Consider the following 22,520-nt stretch of genomic DNA (forward strand, 5'->3'; position numbering starts at 1 on the left):
AGGTTGGTCCCCTTTGGGCAGATCATGCATTCCTTCTCTCTGATTCCACTCTGGTAAACCTTTTGGGTCAGGATCTGTTAGGTAAACTTGGCTGTACCATCTACTGTTCCCCGGATGGTGTCTACTTACAAATCCTCCAGTCTTTTCTGAGTGATTCTGTGGCCTCTCTGCTGTCTGAAACTTCCCTTTCCACTCTAGTCCCCTGTTGCCCATTGATCCCATCCCTTCAACATCTAATTTCGCAGGTCCCATCCTCTCTGTGGCCAACCCACCCATCTGAAGTGGGCTGCTTAAATACTGACTTCGTCTGCATTACTGTTGACTTCTCCAACCCCCCCCCCCTTCGCCTGTCTCAATACCCTTTAAATCCTGAAGCAGAGGCTGGCATTGCTCCAGTCATGACTGCCCTGTGGGAACAAGGCATTATTGTCCCCTGTTCCAGCCCCTGTAACACCTCTATCCTCCCAGTTCGAAAAGCTGATGGTAAATCGTGGCGATTTGTTCAGAATCTTCGAGCCATTAACTGCATTGTTATACCCGCCTTTCCTGTTGTCCCTAACCCAGCAATGATTCTGGCTTCTGTCCCACCAGCTACCACTCATTTTACTGTTGTTGATTTGTGCTCTGCTTTCTTTTCTGTCCCGATTCACCCTGACTCCCAGTATCTTTTTGCCTTTTCTTACAAGGGGCAACAGTACACATGGACCACGCTCCCTCAGGGGTATACTGAAAGCCCATCTTACTTTTCCCAAGCATTAGCCTGAGACCTTGCTGACCTTGTTTTCCCATCCGGGTATGTACGTGATCTACTCCTCTGTTCCCCTTTGTTGTCTGCCTCAGAAACTGATTCTTTAGTGCTCCTTACTGACCTAGTAAACAAGGGTCACAAGGCTTCTCACGCTAAACTACAGCTCTGTCAAGCCTCTGTCACATATCTTGGCTTTCTCCTCTCCCAGGGTTCCTGTACACTTTCTCCCACCTACGTCCAAGCTATCCTTAGCTTTCCCTGACCCCGCTCCCCATGCCAGGTCTGGAAGTTTTTAGGCATGGCTGGATTTTTCAGGCAATGGATTCCCCAACATGCCTCCCTTGCGAAACCTCTCCAGGAATTCACTCGATTCTCTGTGCCTGACCCCATGCCGTGGGCCTTTGAGGCCAACTCTGCCTTTGTTTCCCTCAAACAGGGTTTGCCTTCTGCCCCTGCTTTAGTGCTGCCTGACTATTCTAAGCCTTTTACCCTTTTCTGCCACAAACAATCTGGGTGTGCACTAGGAGTTCTCACTCAAATGCACAGAGACAAGAACCGCCCCGTGGCTTCTCTGCCACTTTGGACGCTGTTGCCCGAGGCTTGCCCCCCTGCCTGCGCGCTGTGGCTGCCACAGCGCGCCTAGTCGAAATGTCTGAATCCCTTGTCCTCCACTCTTTTCTTACCCTCATGGTCCCTCACTCTGTGGAAACTCTCCTGCTACAGCGTAACGCAGGTCTGCTACAGTGTAACACAGGCCACCTCTCCTCCGCCTGCCTTACCAGGTACGAACTTTTACTGCTGTCTGCTTCATATCACCGTAAAGCGTTGTTCTCAGTTAAACCCTGCCACTCTCCTTCCTTTATCTGATGATGGTGAACCCCACAACTGCTTTGCAACTGTCTCTGCTGTCACTGTCCCATGCTCTGACCTTTCTGATGTCCCTCTCCCTAAACTCTGACCTTGTTTTGTTCACTGATGGTTCCTGTTTGAGACAACCAACGTCGTCTCCTTGCAGGATACGCTGTAGTGTCACGCTCTGAAACCCTAGAAGCTGCGCCTTTACCTTCTGTGACTTCAGCGCAAGTCGCTGAATTAATTGCCCTCACCCGTGCCTGCTTTTTGGTGGAGGGATGCTCCACCACCATTTACACTGACTCCCGCTACACTTTTGGGGTTGTACATGACTTTGGCACCATCTGGCAAACCCAGGGTTTCCTTACCACCGCTGGTACACTTATTAAAAATGGCCCATACATTGCTGTTCTCCTGTAAGCAGTTTTACTTCCGTCTGCCTTAGCTATTGTTAAGTGCCCTGGCCACTCAATGGTGGATACTGATGTTGCTAAGGGTAACGCATTTGCTGACGGCTCTGCTAAACATGCTGCTGCCATAGAACCTTCCCCAGATGAATTTCTAGGTTCCCTTTCTGTTTCTATACCACTGCCGTTCCTCACTAACCTCACCCTGCTCCCAAGGTTGCTCTCTACATCCTGATTTCCTTTGACATTCGCCAACTGGCGCCTTTTTGTGGCCTCCTTTTCACTCTACCCGACTCTGGCCACCGTGCTACATGGTGTTTCGCATATCGGAAAGGAAGGGATGGTCTCTGCTGTAACTGAGGCTCTTTTGCAGCTCTTTTGCAGCCTGCCACTGTGCTGCCAGTACCACTTGCCAAAGCCACAATATTGGTAAATTTGTAAAAGTGGCCTGCCCCACGCACCATTCTTGCATTGGCAACTTGATTTTGTACAAATGCCTAAGTGTCAACAATATGAATTTATTTTGGTTATGGTATGTTTATTTTCTGGTTGGATTGAAGCCTTTCCTTGTTGCAAGGCTGACTTACTGTCTGTTGCCAAATATTTGTTAAATCATATTATGCCTGCCCAGGGAATTCCTGCCCCTCTGTCCAATGACCAGGGTACACATTTTACCAGACAACTCGTTCAACACCTGGATCGTATATTACAAATCACACTCCTGTTGCACTGTCCCTAACACTCACAGAGCACAGATGCAGTTAAAAGATGAAATGGTATACTTAAGAATGAGCTTGCTAAAATTTGTGACTCTACAGGGTTAAGCTGGCTAGCAGCCTTACCACTGGGGATTATGGAAACGCGATCCATTCCATCCCAAAGGCATAAATTGAGTCCTTTTGAAATTGTTATGGGACGCCCTATGCAAGCTGTGGCTACCATTACTCCAGTCCCAAACTTGAACTTGACTCACAGTACGCTCCTTCAATATTGCAAGGGACTAATGTAAGCTGTAAGTCACTTCCATTCACAGGTTCGAGCCACCTGGCCAACGGAACCCACCTCTGATGCTTGCCATGACCTCGAGCCATGTGATTGAGTCTACGTATGGCACCATCATCAAAAACACGCCTTGGAGCCCCAGTGGAAGGGTCCTCATCAGGTACTGCTTACAACCCAGATGGCTGTTAAACTATCTGGCATCGCAGTGTGGATACATGCTTTGCAGTGTAAGAAGGCTGTGAACCAATCATCACCTCAGTGAACCAGTCATCACCTCAGAACCACGCAGAGTCAATTTTGACTCCAGAAGACGACGTAGAGGAACAGCCTGCAATACCTTACAATCTACGCTCTCATAAGGGTTGCCAGAAGCAGATGACGACCTAAAGCAAGGCCCAAAAAGAAGCAGTAGCGAGCCTACTGCCTGGTGGACGTAAAACCGTGACTGCAGTTCCCTCAGTTGAGGGTGTCAGAACCAGAAGGGCCTTACCTCCAGCATGTGCCTCTGGTGGCATCTGTTCCTTGGCTGCTGGTGTCTTAAAGTCCGGGGAGTCCACGATGACAATTCTTTTATCCAGCAGCAAGTGTGGATAGCTCAGATCCTTAATATTTCTAATTGCTGGGTCTGCAGCCACATCCCAGCCCACTCACGCTAGTGTTCCTGTCCTGGCAATCCCACTCAATTCCCCACACCTCACTGGAGGACCTCATCCGTTTAACAAAAAATGGAACAGCAATGACACTTGGGAAGCGGTGGTAATAAATGTATCTAAATGGATAAGTGTGGCGGAGGGAAAAGGTCATTTGGTGTTGGGTGTGTAATGAGACTGGGTTGGATCTGGGGAGAAGCAGTTGTCTTCAGCATATTGGGGCCAGTGATGTATGGGATTATTTGAACAAAACTAAAAAGTGGCGGGCTGGGTATGGGGATATGATTTTTTTTCTCAACCTATGATCAAACAGAGAAATCAATCTCATGTTCAACCTACAGTAACCTTAGTGAAAACAATACAATCTTTCGATGCCATGCAAATAACACCACTCCTCAGAAGGAGAATGACCATGTGCCCTTTGGGGGATATTACTCCTCCTTTGCAGACACTTATATGACAAATGGGTGCAAACGACCCTTCCTGGCCTTAATAGGGCATCATTGGATTTGTGGAACCAAAGCTTATACCATGTTACCAGCTAACTGGTCAGGTATTTGTTATCCCGCCTGACTCTTCCCACGGTTCTGAGTGCTAGGGTCCTTCCAATGAGAATTCCACCTGAAATTAGGGAGGCAAAGGGACTTACCAGATGCCCAATAGTATGTAAATAACATAAGCCCCTTAACCTGGGAAGAGGCTATTGGCAGTTCCTTTATCCCACTTGAGGGAGTAATACACCAGGCGAAAAGGCTCCTGAGGTTACAAGCAGTAGTTGAAATAATGGCAAATGAAACCGGAGACAGTTTAAGAGCCCTGGCCAAAGAAACTGGGGTGATTTGACAGAACCATCAAGTATTGGACACAGTGCTGGCAGCCAAAGGAGAGACCTGTGCTCTCATTGGAAAAGAATGTTATGTGTATATACATGACAACACCAGTGAGGTAATAGATCACGCTAGCCACTTAGAACAGATCACCTATCTTCCCCATGAAGAGCCAAGTTCTTTATGGAAGTGCCTAAGTAACCTGTTCAATTTCTCTGGCATAGGAAACTAGTTGTTTCAGGGAGCCCTGACTATCCTGTTTGGAATCCTAATGATTTTTGTATGTTTTCAGTTAATCTCCTGTTGTGTCCAAAATTGTGTAATACATGCCACACAGATAGTTGCTCCAAACTAGAGTTCTAATATGATTATTTTAAATATCATTGATGGACAAAGAACGGTTGATATGTGGAACCCAGTAATTGTTGGTCATTGCATAGTTTGACCAAAAGGAGGGATTGTGAAAGTAGAACGGATTAAAGATATGCTGTATGTTCCTTTAAGCAGGAATGAGGAATGTTGAAATAAAGTTGTCAGGAAGAGAAACAGTAAGGTATGGAACAATGGGTCCACTTAAGCTAATGGTGGGACATTAGCAGGAGATCGGTAAGAGTTAAGAAGGAAATAAGATGTGTGTCTAGCCTCAGGTAAACTTATCAGTTCTGTTCCCTTTGTTATCCTGTTAAATTTGCACCCTTTTTATCTGTATAAATAAAGCAGTTTAAGCCTGGCACTCACACATTATCTAGGTGCATTAGCAGAGTGCTTTGTTAATAAAACAGAGTGATCTGACAAATTGAGAGTCCTGAATCGGACTTTGACAAAGATAGATATATTACTTGTGGCAGGGACTCTGGTGAACCTGGAGGTTAGTTGTAGTTACCCTTCTCAACGGACAGCTCCCCCCCAACCAATATTGTGCAAACCCTAGGACTCCTTTCCCCGCAGCAGAGCATCCAGCCTGCTCACCCACATCAGACTGAGTGCCTGCTCAATGCCACTGCCCATAAGGGCCTAGTCAGTGCCCTTACTCAAAGCACCCTCATCCAACTGAGCACCCGAACCCCAAGCCAAGAGAAGTCTCACTCAAAAGAGCACCTGGCCAACGTCCTCAAAGCAGTGCCTACATAGCACTCTCACCCAACAAAGCCCCTCAACTCACTGCCAGCTCAATTTAACCATGGCAGTTCCATGGAAACGATGAGCCAACTGGTCTACTTTTCAAAGCTCCTCAGAGAGCTCAGCAGATGCTCCCTTGTCCCCTCCCTCTCTGTGCCCAGCTCTCTTGCTTATTAAGCCAATTAGACTAAATGATTCATATTGCACCCTTGGGCAAGAAGCTGAGAAAACAGCTAACGAAAGGACAGAGCGAAGGGTGAATGAGTTTTGTGTAAGTGCGCTTTATAACCTCCCCGCTTTCTGTCGTCTCTCAGGCCTTTCCAGTCCAAAAATAAAAAGCAACAATTAAACCTCTCTGTAAGATTCTGAAAGCTGTTGCTATGGCTGAATGTGACGGCAATTAAAAGACTGCACTGATTCCTTATTGATACCTTGGAAAAACCCTCTCAGAGTCAACGCTAATATGATGTGGGTTATTTATGATCTGGGATTTGACTTACTAAGGACAAAGAAGTCCTCCTACCCCCATCTGACAAGAGATGACATTAAGGTCTGATCAACCAGACAGATCAGTGCTCAGTAAGATATGGGTTCTGCAGACCTCAGCTTGACTCCCCAAAGACATCCGTGCAGCATCAACACTGATGAACAGGTGAGGAGCTGCAGTTGAGAACACCTGCCCAGGAGGCCAATATGTTCACTTTAATCATGCACTGAGAGACATTAAAATGCACACATAAAATTGACAGTACAAAAACATCAAGGGGTTCCACAGTTAGTCTCTCTCAACTGCTTCTTCATCCATTTTGCTCAATTTCAAAGTCAAAAGAGGTTGTTTATTTTAACTGCCAATGTCACAAACTGCAACCTGGAATCTGAAATTCAAGCCAGGTGCTTTGTGCTCCTCAATAGTAACAATGTTCATGCCCCTGGCACCGCGTGATCAATTACCTTACACACTGCACAGCTGCCTACTTACATTTAACCAGTTGTACAGCTATTAGTGCTGACTGACTACTTCAAAAATAATCACAAATATTAATTTAAATTTAAAAATGAATTTGCTTGGGTCCTGTCAATGCTCCTGTTGTGTTTGCTTGCCAAAAGTGTTTGTGACTGACTTATACTAGCACAAACAATTGAAAAGAGCATAATTTAAGGCAGGGGTTCTCAAACAACCCCTTTCTGGCAATACAAATTACTACATGACCCCAGGATGGGGGACTGAAGCCTGAGCCCACCTGAGCTCCTCCACCCTGGGTGGGGTGGGGGGCCCAAGCCCAAGAGCTTCAGCCCCAGGAAGGGGGCCTATAACCTGACACCCCCCCCTCCCCGAGCTGAAGCCCTCAGGCTTCTGCTTTGGCCCTGGGCAGCAGAGCTTGGGCTTTGGCCCTGGGCCCCAGCAGTCTAAGTCACCCCTGGTGACACCATTAAAATGGGGTTGCAACTCACTTTGGAGTCCCATACCACAGTTTGAGAACTGCTAATTTAAGGTCAGACTTCTGATTTCTCAAAGAAAACAAAATTTCAATTCACTTTCTACAAGCATTTATATCAGAAACTTGATTCCTATTCAATCAGAAGACAGAAACAACATCATGTACCAATCACAACCAAACAACACAGATCCTAGTTTGTCAAACATTAAATACATTTGAGAAGATTGTGCTCTGGTCATAAATATTCCCTAAGCAAAACCCAGGTGAAATGTATTATATAAATTATTTTTTGAAAATTATGTACTCAGCACTAACAGCTCAACAGTTGTTGAATTAAACACAATGCACAGAGACCTATCAGCTTGCAGATGCTGTTCAAAAGCTCATCCAAGTTTTGCTCATTTCAATTAGAGATCAATATTGGCACTTTAACTCCATGTAAGGAAGAACAGGCATTGCCCACTCTATACCCTATGCCCATACATAATGCTCTCCCTGAGCATGCAATGCAAGCCCAATGCAGGAATTTAGTGTTTATTATCCTGGATCAGACCATTGGTCCAGCCCATCAGATATCCTGGCTTTGGCAGTGGCCAGTTCCAGATGCTTTGGAGGCAGGACAAAAGAACCCTCAAGCACCTACAGTAGTATTGCTTTATGTGAAAGGAAAATGTCCCCCTGACCTCACACAGGCAATCAGCTTATGCCCTTAAGCACAAGAGCTAATTAGCTCTTATCTTAGTATGCATAGCTGTAAATGTTATTAGTCATAAAATTATCCAGCCTTCTAAAAATTCAGCCAGGATATTTGCCTCATTGACCTCCTGTGGCACTGAATTAATGATGTTGACAATAGCCTATCCATTGCAGGATTGATTGGATTGTAAATTTACTGCTCTTAAATGGAGTGACTCCTTGTTCTTGTGTGATGGGTCAGGGTAAAATGGAGGAGACTGATCAATTTTCAGTGTAGCCTGCATAATTTAAATACCACTTGCAGGCCTGCTCTTAACTCTTCTCATTTCTTGGCTAAATATTCTTGTGAATATCTTCAGCCCTTAACTATCTTTGTTGGTCTTCTCTGGTCCTTTCCAAACTTCATTCTATCTTTCTTAATGTTGAAGTGTCCAGAATTAGTCACAGTGCTCCACATGGAGACGTATCCTTGCCCAACTAAATGTCAGAGTGCAATGAAATCAATAGGGACCCTCCACTTATTTCAGTTGGCTTTGGATCAGGCCCAAAGCCTCCATCCTACTTGTTTTTTTAGCTACTGTAAACTGGACAGAGAACTTCATCACTTAGACAATTTTTAATACATGAAATATTGAACATAAGAATGGCCATACTGGGTCAGACCAAAGGTCCACCTAGCCCAGTATCCTGTCTTCCAACAGTGGCCAATCCCAGGTGCCCCAGAAGGAATGAACAGAACAAGTAATCATCAAGTGAGCCATCTCCTGTTGCCCATTCCTACTTTCTGGCAAACAGAGGCTAGGGACACCATCCCTGCCCATCCTGGCTAATAGCCATTGATGGACCTATCCTCCATGAATTTACCTAGTTCTTTTTTGAACCGTTATAAGTCTTCACTTTCACAACATCCTCTGGCAAGAAGTTCTACAGGTTGACTGTGCGTTGTTTGAAGAAATACTGCTTTTATTTGTTTTTAAACCTGCTACCTATTAATTTAATTTGGTGAGCCCCAGTTCTTGTGTTATGAGAAGTAAATAACACTTCCTTATTTAATTTCTCCACCCACACCAGTCATGATTTTATAGACCTCTATCATATCCTCCCTTAGTCGTCTCTTTTGCAAGCTGAAAAGTCCCACTTTTATTAATGGCTCCTCATATGGAAACTGTTCCATACCCCTAATCATTTTTGCTGCCCTTTTCTGAACCCTTTCCAATTCCAATATATCTTTTTTGAGATGGGGAGACCACATCTGCATGCAATATTCAAGATAGGGGCATACCATGGATTTATATAGAGGCAATATGATATTTTCTGTCTTATTATCTATCCTTTTCTTAGTGATTTCCCAACATTGTTAGCTCTTTTGACTGACGCTGCAGTGGATGTTTTCAGATAATTATTCGTGATTCCAAGATCTCTCTCTTGAGTGGTAACAGCTAATCTAAACCCCGTCATTTTATATGGATAGTTGGGATGATGTTTTCCAGTGTGCATTACTTTGCATTTATCAACACTGAATTTCATCTGCCATTTTGTTGCCCAGTTACCCAGTTTCGTGAGATCCTTTTGTAGCTCTTCGCAGTCTGCTTGGGACTTAACTATCTTGAGTAGATTTGTATCATCTGCAATTTTGGAGCCTCACTGTTTACCTCTTTTTCAAGATCATTTATGAATATGTTGAATAGCACTGGTCTCGGTACAGACTCCTGGGGACACCACTATATACCGGTCTCCATTCTGAAACCTGACAATTTATTTCTACCCTTTGTTTCCTATCTTTTAACCAGTTACCAATCCATGAGAGCACCTTCCCACTTATCCCATGACAGTTTACTTTACTTAAGGGCCTTTGGTGAGGGACCTTGTCAAAGGCTTTCTGAGAATCTAAGTACACTATATCCACTGGATTCCCTTTGTTCACATGCTTTCTGACTCCCTCAAAGAATTCTAGTAGGTTGTTAAGGCATGATTTCCCTTTACAAAAAACATGTTGACTTCCCCAACAAATTAAGTTCATCTATGGGTCTGACAATTTTGTTTTTTACATAGTTTCAACCAGTTTGCCCGGTACTGAAGTCAGGCTTACCGGCCTGTAATTGCCAGGATCACTTCTGGAGCCCTTTTTAAAAATTAATGTCACATTAGCTATCCTTAAGTCATTTGGTACAGAAGCTGATTTACATGATAGGTTACAAACTACAGTTAGTAGTTCTACAATTTCACATTTGAGTTCCTTCAGAACTCTTGGATGAATACCATCTGGTCTTGGTGACTTATTACTGTGTAGTTTATCAATTTGTTCCAAAATCTAAACAACTCAATCTGCAACAATTCCTCAGATATGTCACCTAAAAAGAATGGCTCAGGTTTGGGAATTTCCTTCACATCCTCAGCCATGAAGACCAATGCAAAGAATTCATTTAGTTTCTCTGCAATGGGTTTATCTTCCTTGAGTGCTCCTTTAGCATCCTGATAGTCCAGTGGCCCCACTTGTTGTTTAGCAGGCTTCCTGCTTCTGATGTACTTAAAAAAAATTTTTTTTTGCTACTATTCTTTAAGTCTTTGACTAACAGCACTTCAAATTCTTTTTTGGCCTTCCTAATTATATTTTTACACTTAATTTGCTAGAGTTTATGCTCCTTTCTATTTTCCTCACTAGGTTTTAACTTCCACCTTTTAAAAGATGCCTTTTTGTCTCTCACTGCATCTTTTACTTTGTTGTTTAGCCACGGTGGCACTTTTTTGGTTCTCTTACTATGTTTTTTAATTCGGGGTATACATTTAATTTGAGCCTCTATTATGGTGTCTTTAAAAAGTTTCCATGCAACTTGTAAGGATTCCACTGTTAGCGCTGTACCTTTTAATTTCTGTTTAACTAACTTCCTCATTTTTGTGTAGTCCCCCTTTCCGAAATTAAATGCTACCATGTTGGGCTGCTGTGGTGTTTTCCCCACCACAGTGATGATAAATTTAATTATAATATAGTCATTATTACCAAGCGATCCAGCTATATTCACTTCTTGGTCCAGATCCTGTGCAGCACTTAAGACTAAAATCAAGAATTGCCTCTCCTCTTGTGGGTTCCAGGACTAGCTGCTCAAAGAAGCAGTGTTTTAAGGTGTTCTGCATCCCGTCCTGAGATAACATGTAGCCACTCAATATGAGGATAGTTGAAATCCCCATTATTGAGTTTTTTATTTTATAGCCTCTCTAATCTCCTTGAGCATTTCAGAGTCACTGTCACCCTCCTGGTCAGGTGGTCGGTAATATATCTCCGCAGCTCAAGACCTGCAATCGTGAGTCAGCTGATCCAGCTGTGGGTCTTTTACTACTGTTTAGACGTACCTTTGGAGTCCAGACACAGGGCTCTGCAGTAGGGAAGCCGTCAGAGCCCCAGCTTGTGTCAGGTTTTTAGAAGTCGAGCTCCAAATGGGGCTCTCAGGTCTTCCAGGTTTCCTGCCAGAAGAATGAACACACACACCCCTACCTTATGTCTACAATGAATTCCTCACAATTAGGCTTCTTGGCTAGGAAGGGAGTTACTAGCAGGAAGCGACACTGTCCATGGTATCATCTCCTTGGAAACCTATATGAACTCTCCCAAGTTCATGCTGACCTGCCAGCAGTAATTTACATTAATTCCCACTACTAGATGCTTTCAATTCTATCCCCATCCCCGATGGAAAGCTTTTGAGCCAGGCACTGTTGGATAGGTCATGACAGCAGGTGACAGAGCACCCGATGAGTATCACAGAGGTCTGAGATGCCACGTAGACACTCAGACTCTCTGCATGATCTCCCTATGGATCTGCGATATCCACAGGTAAGGAGGGCCGTACCCCTGCTAACTTTGTGGATGGCAGTATAGGCACAGAGTTTCTAATGTGCTGGGGGGCGCTCCGCCCCAGTCTCCACCCTATTCCACTCCTTCTCCCAAGGACCCAGCCCTACCCTGCCTCTTCCTTGCCACCTCTCCCAAGTGCGCCCAGCTCTTGCTCCTTCCCCACCAGACAACCTGCACACCACTGAACAGCTGATAGCGGCAGATGGGAGGCACTGGGAGGGAGGGGGAGGCACTGATGGGAGGCTGCCAGTGGGTGCTGAGAACCCACCATTTTTTTCCCCATGGGCACTCCAGGCCTGGAGCACCCATGGAGTCAATGCCTATGGGTGGCAGCGGGCCTTCCGATAGCCTAGATTGTGAGCGCTCTAGGACATGTACTGCCTTTGTGCCATTTGTCTGTATAGTGTCTTTCACGGGAGCACCATACTGCTCCATGGTGCAAGAACTAGTAACCAGTAATAATGTGTGTTATGTTGGCTACGTGCAGGATGTGAGGATAGGGATGAGGCTGTTTTCAAAATGTCAAAACTTAATTATGGCTTCTCAGACTTTTAGACACTTGGTTTTATAACTACAACATTCTTCTGATGCTTAAGTGACTTATAATAACAACCTTGGCTCTGTTAGCAAAGACTTCGCCTAGAACTGTGAAGGTGCCCAAAAGCCTTTGGGCACTGGCACACCTGCCAGCATCTTAAAGGTGCAGACTGAGACATTTGGGATGACAGACAGGTAGACAACTTGTAACTTCAGCTAAAAAGATTAGACAGAAGGCATGTTTACACTGACGTTAGAGGTAAATTGCAGTGTGTGTATACATACTCCAGGCAGCTTTAATCTAGCTAGTTCGGGTGCAAATGGCTGTGAAGCTGTGGTAGCACGGGCTCGCCACCTGAGTAAGTGCCCGTGCTTCCAGGGGGGCTTGTAGAGCCCATGCAACTGCAGCTTAACTGCTGTTGGTATTGGAGCTTGTCAGATTAATGCTAGCTTGGGATATCTATGTGCGCTGCAAACACAACTTCAACTGCTGTGCTGACATACCCTAAGAGGCTTTTTGGGAGGGTAGACTGGGGAAATGAGGAACATTATGCTAAAAATAGTGGGGATGGACTCCCCTAAATTGGGATTCTGGGAATGGATGGCAATAGGCATCAACAAACATCATCATTATGATTACAGCCCTGTGCTTGGGGAGGTATGAACATTTCATTCTGTTACATCATTATCTGGAGCCCAACTTACACTCTTGAATGAGGAGAGGCCCAGGGTTGGGATAGCAAAGGGTGCGGCTGATCAAGGCTGAGGTGCATTTGGAGGGCTATGTGGGGCTCAGATCTGACTTATCAGAGGGTGCTGAAGAAAAGGAGTGAGACTTGCTGGCCGAGCAGCGGAAGGGCCAAGACTACAACAGCTAGAAATGCTGTACCTTGCGGCCCTATCTCGATGCACAACCAGGATGCATTTTTCAGTCCCATGAGCTCAATCAAGTTAGCCTAACATGACTGAAAAGCCCCACTCAGATGCAGCCTGAAGCCATGTTAGCAGGCTGAGTTGTAGTTTAGGGGGGAACTTGTGTATGAGGGAAAAGGGCGGGGCAGGACTGAAATAATATGGGGTGCTGCAAGTCAGGAGTGAGGTGCTTTGGCAGAGCTCTGAAGAGTCCCAGGGCTGGAATCTCTGGAGGTGACAGCAATTCAGGATTGAAGTGCACTGGGACACCTGTGTGAGAAGCCCACTGAGGTGCACAGTCAGAAATATGTAAGGGAAATTTGCAAATTCCATACTCACATCTTAATTTAGCTAATGTCCTTCATTTCCATTAGCATTACTCGCTCTCCAAAGAAACCAGGAAGGGAAAAATATTGTAACATAAAATGAATTGTATAATGTGCATTGCCTGGCAGAACTGAGCAGTGTCTGTCGTGTGCATGTCTTTCAGGGGCAAGGACACGTGCAGGGGAGCAGCATGCATGTGTGGGAATTCTGTGGATCCAGTAATGTGTAGGTACATGCATGTCTGAGGAGGGGTATGCATGTGGTGCCTGTTTGAGTGAATGGCAGGAAATGGGTAGGGAGATAGCGTAGCAGGGAGTGTATCTGTGTTCTGGGAAAGAATGTGGAGGAGCACGTGTCAGTATGTAGGTAGAAATATGGTATGTATTCAATAGTAAATGCAGGAATGTAGTGTGCAGAAGGGAGGAGGGGCAGTCTGTATGGGGGAGAGGTGGAATTGCTCTGTGTATTGGCATTGGGTGTGCTTCTGTATGCGTTAATGTGAATGTTTATACGGGCATATGGGTGGGTGGTTGTGGTTGTATATGGGAAGGGGTGCACTGTGTGAGCAGCATGTGTATACGACAGAGTGTGGGGATAGTGTGTGTGTGGTGCATGGATGTGGGTACAGGATTGTGTAAGGAAACAGTAGCATACACAATCTATAGTGCGTGTGCACACAATTCCCTAGGATCCCCTGGCTGGGCCACAGCAGCACCAGCAGGGACACCTGCAAGCCACTTTTTGTTTTGAATTAACTCTTTCACCTCTGATGCCCTCACTGATCAGTAGCTCCCACAACAGGATCTCTTGGCACCACAACCATGGCAGGGAGGGAAAAAGGCAGCAAGTGAGGTCCTATTATAAACACTCTTTATTGTTGGTTTTTCCTCTCTTATCTCAATGACAGAACCATGATGAAAACCAGTCCCTGCCCCAACAGGAGAATGCAGCCTCCTTCCCTCGCTCCTAGTAATGTAATACAGTTTCTAAGTCTGCTATCAAAAAATCATAGGCTGTGATTTAATATTAACCCTGGGAAGTCTCACAGGGTGTAATTACAGGACATGGTGCACAGCCACTCCACTGAGAAAACATCACTGACTACAGGCACATTATGGAGGAGTGACATCCAGTCAAACAGACAGGTAACACTTGGCCCTTGACTCTGGCACAATGCACCAGACAGTGCTAGGAGGTGGCTTACACATAACAGTGCCTCTGACAAACTGCCAGATTCCTCACCCCCATGCCACACAAAGGGGATTCTGTACTCAGTGGAGTGAAGGAAGATCATGCTGAAACTAAACAAGATGTTCATTGCTAGCCATCTCCAAAGACTTTTTGGTGCACAGGCCCGGCCTGTGTAACACCTTTCCTCCTCCCTCAGTGATGTGCTACATGAGGAAATTCAGACCAAAACTATGACATCACAGCCACTGGGAAAGGTAACAGTGGTCTGTAAGGTGTGTGTTCCACAGCTCCTCCACTGGGAATGCTGGGTTCTTGGGTGCTTGGGCTTACTTTCAGACAGGCACTGGTTATAATTGCTTTGGAAGCGTTATGAACATGGGCATATTGGAACAGAATACAGGTACAAAGATCATATAGATAGGACCCTCTCTGTCCCCCCGAACATAATGCAAAGTTCAGGAGTGGCACGAGGGTTTTTTGCGCCCTAGGCGCAGGACCCGCTCGCCGGTCCTGCGGCTCCGGTGGACCTCCCGCAGGCGTTCCTGCAGACAGTCCACTGGTTCCGCGGCTCCGGTGGACCTGCCGCAGGCGTGCCTGCGGATGCTCCACCGGAGACGCGGGACCAGCAGACTGTCCGCAGGCACGCCTGCGGGAGGTCCACTGTAGCAGTCTGCCGCCCTCCCAAATCCTGGCACCCTAGGCGACCGCCTAAGTCGCCTAAATGCAAGCGCCAGCCCTGGCAAAGTTGTGGTGCAACATTTTCCTTTTAAGGTTTCTTTATTTTATTTTTGAGATATTCACCAGCTGCTTCTTGGTGTCATTTCTGGTCTGAACAGCCATACGCACACACCTGAATGCTCATACCGACATGACACACAAGAGCAGAGACATCAACACAAAGTCATCCACAGGGAAACAGCTACAGAAAAACTTGTGCACATGTTTATTCACAATCATGCAAACACACAGACAGACATGCGCACACATGGAAAAAACCATGTCTCTAACTTCCTTGCTAACCTCTTCCTGATTTCATTCCTCCTCCTCTTTTCTTGTTCAAACACATCCAGCCTGAGGCTCTCCATGAAGCACTGCCAAGTTCAAAGACAACTCTGGTAATACTCACCTCTGCTATCCTCACCAGCAGGCTTCATAGCTAGACGGATGATGCAAGCAGCCCCATGCGCCCTTTGCCCAGAAGAGTCCCCAGTTACCACGCAACCAGTACCAAAGACTGTAAGTTACTTTTGCACTGACCTATGTTACTCGGCAATAAACAAACACACATGGACCCAATCCTGACAATAGCTACAGGTCCCAGGCAGTGGCAGCTCTGAGTCAACCTGATCATGAAATGCTCTGTTAGCAGGTTTAAACCACTCCTCTCCTGTTGGGTTGATCTGAGAATAATGAGCAATCTTAACATCTACAGATCCAAAGGATGATCTCAGTGGAAAATTCAGGAGCTTGGCCCAGAGGGCGGGATCACCTTCAAGAATTCAAATGCCTGGCTGGAGAAAGGGGGAAGCAGGATACTGTTACAGTGGGATTTAACAGACAGGTTTAATGCCTTAGTTCAGTGGTGCCCAACCTTATTACACAGGAAGGCCACATAAACCTCAGCACAACCTTGTGTGGGCCAAACAGATTCTACATATTTTAATAAGATATAAAGTCACCTATACTGATTTATATTTTAAGTTCAGATTGTTTCATATGTATTTAGATAGGCTGTTTCTATGAACAGTATTGTGTATTTACAACTTAATGTAAACTAAAATGATGTAAGCATGATGACAAAACACTAATGAATCAGCCATTAGTATATTGTGTCAAAGTAGGCTGTGGGCCTTATAAAATTCTCTGGTGGGCTGTAGGTTGGGCATCCCTGCCTTAGCTGATAGGGTCCAGCTAAATGTATTTGTCCAGCAGACCCAGCTAGTCTTGAATTTCTTCCAAGTGAATCCTCAGGGGCAGTTCAGTCCCAGCCTGAGGGTACCAGCATATCTGAGCATATAGCAAGTAACAGGAGTTTTCAGCTCATGATAGTTACCTATCAAACTTTACCATCCAGCCCTTTAAACTTCCCATCAGCTCTGACAACAGGAATGCAAATGAAATCTCAAGCATCTGCTAATGGATTGCAGAGTGAGGAAGTGATTTCCAAGCCCCTCAACCATATATAGCCTTCTTCACTTGGCCAAATTCATTATCAGGATTGGGGGGGGGGATTTGGGGTGGGAGGCTTCCTCTGAAACAAACATCAGGCACTGGTCACTGTCAAGTGGCAGGACACCGACTTCATAGAACTATGCTCTCCTCCACTGTGGCTGATCCTAATGCATGTTTCCATGCACTGTGGTTTGAACCCATTCCTAATAAAAAAAGCAAGGCTAATGGATCTACACTGGGGTGGTGTTGCTTTGATCAGCATCCCCTCCCCCAGCGACTGAGCACAAATTTTCTCTTTCTTTTTTCATGTTAAAAATACCCTGATGGCCCCAAAGCAGCCACTTCTTCTTTGGCCTCTGGCAAAGAAAAGGAAAGGGAAGCCAGAGACCCACTTGAAAGTTTGATTTTCTTATTTAACTGGAATGAAAATTACAGAGTGTTGCTGCTGGGAGGGAGGTGTCCTTGTTCAGAGCAGCTGTGCACGTGGTTGACATGACAGGAAGGGGGGAAGCTGTTGCTCCCTTAGTTTCTCCTTCTCTTAAAGCCCTCTCTCTCCCCAGAAAACCGTCAGCTTTAGTCCCCAGCTCGTTTAATTTTAACATCTAATGAAAAGGAGACCAAACAAGGGGCTCCCTAGGGTGACCAGATAGCAAGTATGGAAAATCAGGACAAGGGGTAGGGGTAATAAGGGCCTTTATAAAACAAAGCCTCGAAAAATCGGAATATCTGGCCACCCTAGGGCCCCCACACATCTGTGTATGTCCTACCAGGGGGATAAAGTGGCTGCATCACAGCTAGATGGACAGATGCCCAGACCCTCCAACTTCATCCATCCCATCTGCCCTGGTTTCTGAGTTAATAATAGGGAAAGTGGTATTTTGCTTCCATTTCAGTGCAAGTTGTTGTCTGGCAACCACTCCCAGGCTTGAGATCAGGCCTTTTTGTTTTTACTGCCCTTCTGATTGTAGTCCTTCCCTCTCTGGGGCTCAGATTCCTTCATGCTGGGCCTTTGTGCACTGCCTATTGGCATCTCTGTTACACTATCTGTACCCAATGGAGTATAGACATCCTGTAGCTCTTAGCTACCCTAGCCTACAGACTCACTACCTCCTCCCCATAACATGGTTCCATCTCCCTACTCTCCCTATTTTATGCAGCCCCAGCCAGGGCTGCCCGGGGGAGGGGGGCAAGTGGGGCAATTTGCCCCAGGACCCTGGCTCCGCAGGCCCCCGAGAATGGCGGAGGCTCCCTCCCTGGCCCGACCCCGCCTCCACCCCTCTCCCGGAGCCTCAGCGCATCCATCAGCATCCCGGTGCAGCTGCAGCGTGGCTCTGGCGGGGACCCTGAGTTCTGCCATGCTCAGAACCATGTTGTAAGGAGGTGGGGCTGCGAGCTCCAGGCTGAGCGGAGGGAGCTGAGCTCAGCCTGGAGCTTGCAGTCCCGCCCCCTTACCACACAGCTCTGAGTGGGGAGGAGCTCAGGTCCCCCACCGGTGCCACGCTGCTGCTGCCGAGGGACGCTGCTGGATGCGCTGAGGCTCTGGGTGAGGGGGGAGCTAGGGGTACGGGTCTGGGGCCAGAGGGTTGGATAAGGGGCAGGGAGTCCCAGGGACAGTCAGGGCACAGGGAGGGGGCAGAGGTTGGGGGAGGCAGTTAGGGGACATGGAATGGGGGGGGGGTTGGATCATGGGCATTCCAGGGGTCTGTCAGGACTCAGTGGGGGGCAGATAGGGGTCGGGGCACTCAGGGGACAGGGAGCAGGGGTGGGGTCTCTGGGGCACATTTGGGGACAAGGAGCAGGATAGGTCGGGGATTCTGAGGGGGGGAAGGGAGCTGGGGGGCAGGAAGTGGGCAGGGGTCAGATAGGGGGCAGGGCCAGGCTGTTTGGGAGGCACAGCCTTCCCTACCCTAAAGCTCATTCAGCAGTTTGAGGCTTGCAGAAGAGCCAAGCTCTTAGCTTTTCCATTAGGGCTACCATCCCTTTCACTTCTCAAATGCCAAATTACAGTCTACATTTAATTTCAGTGCCATAGGGAGATTCATGTCAGGGAAGGGTAGTTTCATTTAAAATTAGCCACTGGGGGAGGGATCACATGAGAGGAGGAATATCCTACACCACCTACCTCCTTCCCAACCCTACCAAGGGAGACCCCTCTCCCCTACATTCCCTGAGGCTCCAGAGGGGTTAATTCAGTGGTTCTCAAACTTCTATACTGGTGACCCCTTTTACATAGCAAACCTCTGAGTGCAACCCCCCCTTATAAATTAAAAACACTTTTTTAATGTATTTAATAAAAAATGCTGGAGGCAAAGTGGGATTTGAGGCGGAGGCTGACAGCTCACGACCCCCAGTAGTAACCTTGTGATGCCCTGAGGGGTCCTGACCCCCAGTTTGAGGCCCCCTGGGTTAATTTAATTTTAGCACTTTGTGCCCATTCATGTGAATGTGCTATTTTGAGCATTTCAGTTTTCACAACATAGGCTCATCCTAGATTCTGGAACAAGCTCAAATGCTCAGTTCGTGGAGTATGTATATAGTCTATACTAAAGACAAACCCACAGTAACTGTCTCCAGTTTGTGAGGGACCCCATGAAGCCAGTCTCTAGGAAACAGATAAATTCATGGAGGTTAAGTCCATTAATAGCTATTAGCCAGGATGGGTAAAGAATGGTGGCCCTAGCCTCTGTTTGTCAGAGGGTGGAGATGGATGGCAGGAGAGAGAGAGATTGCTTGATCATTACCTATTAGGTTCGCTCCCTCTGGGGTACTTGGCATTGGCTATTGTCAGTAGATAGGATACTGGGCTGGATGGACCTTTGGTTTGACCCAGTATGGCTGTTCTTATGTTCTAACCTAAATGAACCCAAAGTTATGGAGACAGATATGAGTCAAGGAAGCCAGCAGAGTATCAGAAACCTGGAAAAATCTGACTGGATGGGCTCAGGCATTTGATCACAAGCTAAGGTGGTTCAAAAGTTTTAGATTTTTTTTAAGCAGAATTTTTATTGTTTCTTTAATACACAGCAAGCAGCAAATATTTGGCCACGCACTTCTGAAACCCTAAACCACACTCAGGTTTTGGCAGACTAAGTTCAGCTTTTCAACTAAAAAAAAACAACAAATTTTGAAAGAAAGCAGACATTGTCCATTATTTTTTTCTGCTTTTTAAAAACCCCTAGTTCTCGATCCAGAAAAGGTTTTGATGGAAAATATTTGTCCAATGTGTTTTGTAAGCTTTAGTGCCTTTTAGCACTAGCTGATGCTGACTAGTGATACCTTGTAAAGAAGTTCTCAAAACTGGGTTTGTGCCGAGATGCAGAAGGTTTATTTTTCCCAGGGCTGGCCGGGGTGGGGGAGCAAGTGGGGCAATTTTTGCTGGGCCCCGCAGGGGCCCCCCACAGAAATATAGTAATGCAATTTTTTTTTAAATGGAAGGGGCTTCTGAAATTGCTTTGCCCCAGGCACCCTGAATCCTCTGAGCGGCCTTGGCCCCAGCTCTCACACCCTGACACCCATTGGACTCAGCTCTACACCACTCCAACCTCTTGTTGAATATCTTAACTTTGGCCTTTAATACATTATTTTGGACTTCATTAAAACACAGGATTTGCCAAACTGGATCAGACCCAGTGTCCATCAAGTCCAGGATCCTGTCTCCGACAATGGCCAGCACCAGGTGCCTCAGGTACATGAAACCCTGCTGAAGGCAGATTGGGGGTAATTTGCCCCCCATATTAGGTCTCATCCTGATCTCTAATACCTAGAGAGTGGCTTAAGCCTTAAAGCAGGAGATTTAAATATCCCTTCAAAAATGTGTTAGAACGATGCAGAGTTGTTATAAATAAGGCTGTTAACCATGTAAGTGTGCCACTCCTTTTAGAATCTTACTAAGTTCTTGGTCACATCATCATCTTGTGGCAAAGAGTTCTACACTTACTTTTTCACAACAATGTGTAACTATTTCCTTTTATCATTTTGTACTTGCAACTTAATTTCATTGACTGTCCCCTTGTTGTGTTATGCAACGGAGAGAGCAGACGTTCTCCATCTACCTTCTCTGTACCATTCATTGTTTGATACACTTTTATCACATTATCCTCTTATTTGACTCCTTTCCGAGGTAAACTATCCCAGTCTTTTCAATCTCTCTTCATCTGAGTGTTTCCAGGCACTTCATCATTACCGTTGCCCCTCTGAGCCACCTCTAATTCTGCAATATCCTCTTTGAGATGGCGTGACCAGTGCTGTACAGAGCATTCCAGGAGACTGCACCACTGATTTCTACAAAGGCATTATATTATTCTCTGTATTGATCTCCATCCAACCTATAGACATCCTAACATCTGGTTTGCTTTTCTGATCACAGCTGAATGTTGAACTAAGGTCTTCATTGAGCTGTCCTGAGTGACACCCACATCCTTTTCCTGAGCTCATATAGTTAATTTAGAGCTTCTAAGATGTAGGAATAGTTTAATTTTTCTCTGCACTGTGCACTACTGTGCATTTATTGACACCAAACTTAATTTGCCATCAGGCTGTCCATTCACCTGGCTTGACTGGGTCCCTCTGAAGTTCACAGTCCATTCCAAAACTGTCCAGATAGAGGACAAAGATGAGACACTGATCAGCTGAATTCCTCTCCTCCACTCTCTCTTCTCACCTGGAGGCTACAGTCCAGGCGAGTTTCATGAGTGGGAAGCCATGAGACCTTCAAGTGTGACCCATGGCTGCCTCATTGGGCTTTGTTGTAGTAATGCACACATCAGCAGAGCAGGTTGCATAATAAAGGCAGAACAGGTGAGTGCTTAGACTAGCAGTGGCATGAAGGCAGGACAGGCTGGGTCTAGCATAAAAGACAGCAACAATACAGCCTGCTCCAGAACTCCTACTGAAGTCCATATAAGGCTTCACATCTATACATAAAGCACTTCACAAGGATGAGTAAAGCAGCAGCAGCAATTTTACAAACTCGGTTAACTGAGGTACAGATAGAACAAGTGACCATTTAGGCAGCTAAATATTAGTGGCAGTAAAATCTTTGGTAGCTGGTTATTGAGGGTCTGGGGGGGGCATGGATAGATGCCCATTTTCCTAAGGCAACAAAACCCCATCTCTGCCCATCAGTGAACCCCTTCTTAAGTATGGGGAAATGCCTGCTCCAAAGAGCGATACCGAGACTGATGGAAGAGTAGGGTTTCTTATGAAGCCCTATGACTGCACCTGCACTGCCCCATTCTAGCTGGGACTCCCAAGGTTTTCTTCTGAGGCACCTCACAGCTGAGTGTAACACTTCCACTTCTCATCTCAAAGGGACTTTTGAAAAACAAGGGACTTCAGGCTCTCTGCAGAGAGATTTAATACCATTCTCCTCTCTGACCCAGCCAAGCCTGGAAAGACAGACACAGCTCTTGGCAAGACATGTCCTATCTAAATTTAGCCTCCAGCTCTCCACCCAGGCAGCTCAAATGCTTTGGAAGGCTGGGCAATGGTGAGGTAATGACCGGGAGATTCTCTCTTTCTTTAGGCAGCCCACATGGCCACATACTGCCAGCTAAATATAAACCTGGTGAACGGAAAAACTTGTGTTGGTTCTGGATGAAGCAGCTCCCATTGAATGTCTCACAAGGAGGGAGAAAGACCAATTTCAACTTCCAGGGAGCCTAGGGTTACCAGATGTCCCAATTTTATAGGGACAGTTCCTATACTTGAGGCTTTGTCTTCTATGGGTGCCTATCACCCCCTGCCCCCGTCCCGATTTTTCAAAAAGTTGCTCTCTGGTCACCCTAAGGGAATC

General features: G+C 46.1%; 1 protein-coding gene across 2 annotated transcripts in view; it reads right to left on the reverse strand.

Annotated features, from left to right (window-relative positions):
* The window catches only part of B4GALNT3 (beta-1,4-N-acetyl-galactosaminyltransferase 3), a 150,258-nt gene that overhangs the window by 117,265 nt on the left and 10,473 nt on the right, over positions 1-22,520 (reverse strand). The gene's annotated exons all lie outside the window — the stretch shown is intronic.

The sequence above is a fragment of the Gopherus evgoodei genome, chromosome 1 (assembly GCF_007399415.2).
Source record: "Gopherus evgoodei ecotype Sinaloan lineage chromosome 1, rGopEvg1_v1.p, whole genome shotgun sequence".
Taxonomy (NCBI): domain Eukaryota; kingdom Metazoa; phylum Chordata; order Testudines; family Testudinidae; genus Gopherus; species Gopherus evgoodei.